The sequence below is a fragment of the Vitis riparia genome, chromosome 3 (genome assembly GCF_004353265.1).
Source record: "Vitis riparia cultivar Riparia Gloire de Montpellier isolate 1030 chromosome 3, EGFV_Vit.rip_1.0, whole genome shotgun sequence".
Lineage (NCBI taxonomy): Eukaryota > Viridiplantae > Streptophyta > Magnoliopsida > Vitales > Vitaceae > Vitis > Vitis riparia.
In genome coordinates, this window is record NC_048433.1 from 16,506,578 (window position 1) to 16,515,540 (window position 8,963).

The 8,963-nt window shown below is 30.5% G+C and overlaps 1 protein-coding gene across 1 annotated transcript in view; it reads right to left on the reverse strand.

Annotated features, from left to right (window-relative positions):
* LOC117911295 (guanosine nucleotide diphosphate dissociation inhibitor At5g09550-like) overlaps positions 1-8,963 on the reverse strand; it is a 112,198-nt gene that overhangs the window by 31,289 nt on the left and 71,946 nt on the right. The gene's annotated exons all lie outside the window — the stretch shown is intronic.

Genomic DNA, 8,963 nt, shown 5'->3' on the forward strand with positions numbered 1-8,963 from the left:
AAAAAAAAAAAACAACTGAAATTTGAAAGCAAATTACATTAAATATTAAGTTAAGAAAAAACAAACAAACACCATCTAAAATTCTTTCTCGAAATAAATTTTGCTTGAGTTTTAACTTATTGTTAAATGGGAAGCAAAAAATTATCACAACCTAAAAGTTGAATTTGATAAATACTATCAAATAAGCCAAACATTAGCATAGTGACATCCTCTAATGATCATAATTTTGTAAGACAACATAATAAAAATTGTAAAATTAATGTTACATAAAGATAAAATATTATAAAACACACATTCCTCAATGTACAAAATTTGTGCAATTTTATAATGCAAATTGTAAAAAATGATGTCATATGTAAATAGAAATATAATATTGTAAAAATAAGACATCAAAAGATTACTAATGTTGGGGCCTCTTTAAAACTACTATCTAAAATAGCACTCTTCTTGCCTACATTGATACAACCTAAAATGTTTGTTTTTATTTTTTCAATTAGGCATATGTAATGTGAAGTATTTATTGATTATATTATTAATTTAGTATACATTTTTCACATAAGATGGGATTTCAAACCACATGAATATAAATTTTTGTATGATTCAACATTAACTAAAAAAACGTTTTGTTTTATTAAATGGAATCAAATCAAATCCAAACCAAGTAAACCGTTATTTTCTTTAAGTTTTCTTAGTTCTCAATTCATAAAAACAAGTTAGATTAATTAATTCTTTTTCATTTAGCTTTATATATTTATTCGGGATTTATGAATTTAATCCTATGCCCTCCTTATCTTCATGGAGTACCAAAAATGCCACTAACTGATACAAGAATAAAAAGATTGGCCTTAAAAGTGTGCCAAGTGTCCCCTAAAGTTACTCACTTCAACCTTGATTTTCTAGTTACTTTTAATTACTTAAATTAAGTTTAAAATTTTACTATTTTGATATTATAACAATTATGATTTAAGAGGAATTAAATCATCTATAAGAATTAGGGAAATCTATCAAAATTATATTTAGAAAAATGTCTTTAGTTATTACAACTTAATATAGTACCTTAATTTTCTACATTAACTTTCATAAAAAAAATAATAATAATAATTATGTTTAGTCCTTATGTCGTCTCCAAACTTTGTTATACAATCCTTGCTAATTTAATTAAAGTCTTTTTTTCTCTCCTTATTTGTTTTTAATTTAATTGGATTTTTAATTATTTTATTTATATATATATTTAAAAAATTGAAAATTTTCCTATCTAAAAATCTAGGGTGTTATATACTTCCCTCTTCAAAGAATTTTGTCCTCGTAATTCAAAATCTTATGATGTACCAACGAAATTAAGGAAGAATTCCTTGACATCCAACTCACTTAACATATAATTCCACCTTCACCTTCTAAATTTATTACTCAAAACATGTTCTAATATTCATCCCTTTAATAAGGATCACTTCAATTATTAATTTCGGTCCTAGAACCTACACCCTAACATTAGGCATAATACTCAACTAGTAAAAGTAAGACTATTAGTTGACTATCAAATCTAATGCCTATAGCTTGACCATACCTAGGCCTCAATGAATATAAATTAATAAAATGTCTATAGAATTTTCAAGGTACTAACTGTAGGTAACTATAGATATTAGAGTGATTAAGAATATGTATAGCCTTAAGAAATAAGTCTAGCAGCCCTTAGTCTCACAAAAAAAAAAAAAAAAAAAAATTCAAAAGCACCTAGGATCATAGATTCAAGTGCTTCAAACCATATGATAGATACTTTTCAATTGTTTTATGCATACACTACTTGTTTAGATAATCTGAAAGTCAAGATAGTTGACGATCCTTGTAAATTGTTACAAGAAAAGGCTTAATTAAAATTTCTGAAAATATTACCCTAATTTCAATACTTTATGTTCCAAATTTATCATGTAACCTACTCTATAAGTAAGATACTCAGAGATCTCAATTGCATAGCTAAATTTTGCTCCTCTTCTTATGAATATCGGGAGTTATACTCGAGGAAGACAATTGATAATGCTAAATTACATGATGAGTTGTATTTATTTAAGGATGAGAACTCTAGGACTCGACAAGCCCTTGTTTTTGGATTAGAATCTATTTCAACAAGACTATCAGATCCAACATTGGTGTTGGACTGTTGTGATTGATTCAAAAGTCTACACGACTAGTCCATTTGTTTCTTGCTAAGTAAGATTTGAGTGGCTGTAAATTCTTCCCTTTTTGAGATTGTTCCTGCAATTTGAAAGCCCCTTCTATCATTCTGTCAGGCCTCTAATTGGCAAGTTTTTCATGCAGCAGCCGACATTTGTCTTTGGTGTGGCCAAGTTTATTACAATGATCACAACACACTCTTCCAATTATGTAGTCCCCATGGTATCCATTCTTACCCCCTTTGGAAGTCAAGGTAGAACCTTCCATAGGGTTATTGATTGAGTCCTCTTCTCCCTACATCACCTTTCTCTGGCTCTCTTCCCTTTTGACTTCAAAAAAATCTTCATTAAGGGACGACACTATTTTCTTTCCAAGGACCCTTCCTTTCACCTCAGGTTCTCATTGAGACCTGCCAAAAAATCAAACACCTTTTCCTTCTCTATTGACCTTCTGTATTTGAGAGTACACTCAAGACAACAATCGACCTTTATAAATAAATCCAACTCTTTCCATGAAACTTGAAGATCGGTGTAATATTGAGTTACACAATAATTACCTTGTTTGGTCTCCAATTTACACCTGATTTCAAAAACCTGGTCTGAGTTTTTGAGGTCCGAATAAGTCCTCTTTACTGAATCCCACATGTCCTTTGTTGTAGCTGGAAATAGGTACATCTGACCAATCTTGAGCTCCATTTAATTAATCAACCATGCATTAACAATGGAATCTTCTAAGTCCTAATTTTGAAAGACCGGATCATGTTCAAGAGGCTTTTTTGTGGCTCTTGTCAAGTACCCTAATTTTTCTCTTCCTTTAGTCACTAATTTTACAACTTGGAACCATTACAACCAATTTTTTTCCATTCAATTTCTATCTAGGAAATTGTAGACAAGTATTATCTCCTCCATATAACAGGGAAGCAGACACAGGTTGAACCATATACTGCATGGGACCTGAACTAGCTATTGAAAACTCATTTCCACAATGTCTTCCAATCATGGCAATCCTTGCCATAAGGTTGAATAAGGCCTAGATGTGTTGTTGCTTTAATACCATGAAATTAGGGAGGAAAAACGCAACTCTTTCTTCTATATTTTATTGAGAATGAAAGCCCTAAATATATAGACAATCTATTTAGGAAGATAGTTATGAAAAATTAAAATATTCCTAAGAACTAGGAACCTATGAAACAGAAGACTAAAAACTAGGTGGTTACACATCTTTATTTGAAAATTAAAAAACAGATAAATACTCTAATAAAATAACTAGATAATTAGCTAATAATTGTCTAGAGTTTATCCAAAGTTATCTCTAACTCCTACTCACTAACATAGAATATTTCAGTTGCTTGTGAACTTTACAGTACAGACGAATTTCTAAATCCAATGAACTGACAGGGTGAGCTTTCTTCTTTTGGGAGTCTCTTTTGGAAGTGAATCTTCTACCCTTGAATCTTTCACCCTTCATGAATTTTCTAAATTTTATTGTGATGGTGGCAATGTCTTCATCTTTTCACTTTCATTTTCCACTTCTTCCTTATAGGTTGAGGCTTTGAAAACTATTCTATTTTCCTTTTTATATTCCACATATTGATGGCTCTTCATAATGATATCATGAGTAATTAAAGACCTAATCAACTCTTTCAAGGGCAACTTTATCAAGTCCTTTGCTTCTTGAATTGCCGTGACCTTGGCCTCCCTTTTCCTTGGAAGGGATCTCAATATCTTCATTACTTTTTCAAACTCTTTATAAGCCTTTCCTAAAGCTTCTAAGCCATTCACAATGTCGGTGAACCTAGTAAACATCTTAACAATAGTTTCATTATCCTTCATAACAAGAAATTTATAACTATAAACAAGAATATTTATTTTTATTCTTTCACTTGATTTGTTCCTTCATGAGTTACCTCAAGTAATCTCCAAATCTCTTAAACCGATTTAAATTGACAAGCACAATTATATTCATTTCTATCAATCATACAATGTGAGAAATATTTAGTTATAGCATTCAATTGAATTTTTCTTATATCATGCTCATCTCATTCTTATTTGGTTTTTGGGACCAACTCTTTATTCACAACTTTTATAGGAGTATGGGGACTTTCCCCAATGACATCCCAAAGATCAAGGTCGATGGATTATAAATACCAAGTCTTTTTGGCTTTCCAATAAGGACAATCAGTTCCCATAAAAAATGGGGGTCTATTAGTTGCAAAACCTTCCAAATGGGTTGATCTTGATGGATTAATCATTTCCTCATAGACGGTTAAGTCCTAATCAAGAGGCTTAGCTCTGATACCAATTGTGAATTTAAAAGCTAATTAATTAAGAAAATCACCCAAGAAGGAGGTGAATTGGGCTTTTGAAAACTTTTAACAACATACTAAATTTAGACAAAATAAAGCAATGAATGTAAAGAGATAAGGGATAGAGGATGCAAACTCAAGATTTATAGTGGTTTGACAATCCTTACCTGTATCCACTCTCCTCAATCTCCAACCAAGTGAGGGTTTCACTAACTTAAAGCTTTAGCCAAGCTTTCAATCTTTTACATTTTCATTTTTTACTCCAATGGGCACTACAAGTTCTCTTCAAGTTTAACCTCAACTTGAAGCTTTAAACACTCAAAACCTTACTTCAATATCTATGAATGAAAGCACTCTTAGATTAGCTCAATAAATGAACAAGTATAATGGAAGCTAGGATGAATAACAGGGGTGCAATAGAAAGATATGCAAACGAGGATTCAATGAACCAAATAGGAATATGAGAGCTTTTAATGAGAAATAAGTTCGTGAGGATTTAATAGTAGATGTTCTATATCTAATAAATGAAGTAGAGTTCTTTATTTATAAATTTCTAACCTCAGGAACCAAAAAGAACACCAATTGGCGTCATTCGATCGAGCTCTAGTTCAACCAATTGACTAACCGTTGAGCATAAATTACACTGCAGGTGACCGTTAGGCCTTCAACCAAGAAGGAGATGTCCTCAACTAGGAAGAGTAGCTCCTTGACCAGGAGGACAAAGCTATTAGATGAAAGAAAAATTTTCAATGCTCCTTTGATTGGTCCTTGATCTAGAAAGGGTAATCGATCAACCAGTTCCTTAGTCGGTTGAGCCGGCTGAGCAGGCCTTAGACTTGTTTGCCTATTTTTGCTCAAAATCATTTTTTTTCAAATCCTTGTTCTTTTAAAACTTAGGCAAGGTCTTTAAGTACCTCAGTAGATCAAGTTTAAATCATTTTGCCTAAAGTTCAAGTGAGAATACTCGAGTTTTAATAAAATTTTAACTTTAATGCACAAAGCGTGTATGAATTGATGCATGATTTAACATGAAAATCCTAGGTACACCCAAGTATTCACCTTAAATGGGGTTCCTAGACTTGAACGGTCTTCATTCATACTTGGACTTGCACTTCTTTGAACCTTTAATGACTATCTTGAATTTCAATGTGAATTTCTCAAATAAAACCTACAACTCATCTTGATTTTAAGCCATTAGTAAACTAATCATGATTTGTTATCATCAAAATGTGTTTAGGAGAACCCTTGGGTTAACATCATCTACCTCAATGGATTGCCTTAGTCACTCCACCGTGCACCCTTGCCACACCCACCAATCATTGTGCATTTATGAAGGCTACGTAATGAATAGTGCCCCTGGAATTTTGATTGATCTATTAACATCACCATATTGTTGCACGAAAAAAGGGAAATGTAGCTAATCACTCCACAAACATCTTATAAATTATGGTTGCATTGACATACTTAGATCACCAGTATGGGCAAGAAGCATGGCTAGATAGGGGTAACTTTGAAGGGGTTAGGAAGAAGGGAATTTTTTTCCTACAAGTACATGAACTGTGAATAAACGAGTAGAATTAGATTGTTTTAGTTATATTTTCTTTTCTTTCCTTTTTATAATCATTCCTACAAATTTTGAATGAATTTATTTTATGTTTCAATTTTTTTTTTTTTGGTATTTTTCTTCTTAGTTGTGTGTTTTCTTTTGGTATTTTCTCCTCCAAGGGGGTGAAAGGAGCTAAGATCTCCATACCCTAATTCAATTCACCATTGGTTTAGCTATGAATGGTTGAAAAGAACCTAACTTAGGTCAATGGTTACAATGACCAAAAGGAGTAACCATAGGGGAAAAAAGCTATGTTGCTCTAGTTGTGAAGGTCATAAGTCAAGCAACCTTAGCCACATACTTGTGCTTCACAATAGTAGGTTATATAAACCAAACACCAGCCTTTTGACATGAGGAAAAATCCATGTAAGTCATCTAATTACAAAGATCCAAAAGAGAGCAAGAGACCAAGTTGATCTATTATTGAGGCAATTACTACCTATGTCAATTGAAACCCCTTTAGTATAAACCCTTTGTTTGATTTTAAAGCCACAAGCATATAATCAAAGCCTTGTTGGCAAGTTGAACCTAAGAGAAGGAACCTCAATGAATATTTGCTCTTTGAGTTCATTCTTTTTTCTTTTTCTTTTTTTCTTAGTTTTTAGTTTATGAGACCCCTCCCTCTCTCACTTACAATTTTTTTTTTTTGGAGCTTCCAACCAGTACTTATAGCCTAAAAACTCATATATCTAGGAAGATTAATTTAAAGTGTCCTATGGAGATGACTTAACCGCTATACTGCTATTAGTTTTTTTTTTTTTTTTTTTTTTTCAATGACTTAACCACTATACAGTTGTTAGTTTTTTTTTTTTTTTTTTCAATGACTTAACCACTATACAATTGTTAGTTCTTTTTTTTTTTTTTTTTCCTTTTCAAAATTATTCTCTTTTAAACTTTAAACCAAAGGATTTTTAGCACAAATTAGTAATGAAATCCACTTTCTCTTGGTCTTTTTCGCACATGGAGATATGATTGTATCCAACATACTCATCAATGAATGTTAAGAGTTCATCCCTCGCCATAGCATCGACCAAATGAACAATCTTGCAAATTAGATAATTATTTTCGAGGCAAGCTTTGTTAAGATCAATGTAGTCAATGTAGATCTTCCATGTCCCTTTCTTTTTAGAAACCATGGTTAGATTAACTAGCCAATCAATATAATAAATTGCCTTTATAAAACCTATAGCAATGAGACATGTTACTAAAATTGGTAATGATTTTTCATAAATTTAAAAATATGTGAGAAAGAAAGAGATAAATTAATGTTAAAGATGAGAAAGAAGAAAAAAAAAGTAATGTGTATTTAAAAAAATATGTATGCAGTGTACATATTAAGTTAATTATTTTTTTTTCTTTTTGTTATATTAATATGTAGGGTTTAGAAATATGGATGAAGTTTAAAAATAAAACTCTCCATGGAGAATAGAAAGTTTAATTGAATAATTTATCCATAACCTTTTTCCCATGCGCATTTGAATATGAGAATGTGTGTTTGTGGAAAAAAAAAAGTGCATGGACAAGAAAAAAGTGTTGGAAAAAAAATGTAAATGAAAAAAAAACGTATATGTAGAGAAAACATAAAAAGAAAAAATATGTGTGCAATAAAAAAAAAAAAAAAAATGTGTAACAATAAAATTTAAAAAGAAAACAAAAAAAAATGTGTTTATGTGAACAACAAAATAAAAAAAAGTATGTATAAGGAAAAAAAAAAACTTTTTAAAAATGAATTGCAAGGAGGGTAAGGTAGTACAATGGCAGTAATAATTTAGTTAAAATTTTCATATCTTTTATAATAGTAATGTAAAAAAAAAACTTATCTACTAAAATATAATGGTTTGAGTATTATTGCTTAGTTTAAATTAATGTTATTCGAGGTAAAAAATGAGAATAATAAATGTGTGAAAAATAACATACTTAAATTGAAGGAGATATCAATTTACTTATCAGAAAGAGGGGGAGGTGATAAGAGGACAATCCATATATATAAATAAATAATTTTCATATTATTTAACCACCCTAAAATTTTTAATTTACATAATAAATTGAAGTAAGAATGAGAAAGTAAATGAATTGAAGGATAGTGTTACAAATAATGACCTTAGAAATTTAACCACCCTAAAGAAGATGACCAGTAGGATGGTAGTCCATGTAGATTATATAGTTATATGCAACTTTAGGAGATGAGTGACTTTGATTGCCATTGTGTTGTTTCCTCTTTCTAAGTGATTTATGAATAACAAAAAATTTTATTGATGTATTTAATTCTTAAAATAAATAAACACTTAATTGACATAATAAATAATAAACACAAAAAAGATTAGGTTATAAAGATATTTTCGAAGAAACAAAAGATCTTTAAATGTATCTTGGGTATGAAAAAATTGACAAACTCTCCATACTTCCACTTATATAAATGCATCCATATATGCATATGTATAAATACTTTAGTTATAAAGTCTAAACTAAAACAATATTAATAAAATGTGATTAAAACAGGTGCACTACAAGACAATCAGTACTAGAGGACATTTGCCGAGGGATTTTGTCGATATTAAGTCTACTATTACCATCAATTTGTCCTATTGCTTTACACTATTGGACCAATTACTTCATGCCTTCAACCTCACTCTCACATTTTTTTTTTCCATTATATGCATCTGCCAAAGTCAATTCTATTATAAAACTAGAAATAAATGGAAAAATAAAATTAAATAAAATGTATAAAGAAGAATCGGAAGAACCAAAGAAAGTACTTAAGAAAACTTTCCCTATTTGAGGATGCCAATCATACAAAGGATCTTGCTCGAGAATGTCAATGGTGATGGAAAGACTTTCATAGGTTTTATGAACTACATCCATTTGTATGATTGGCAATGAATA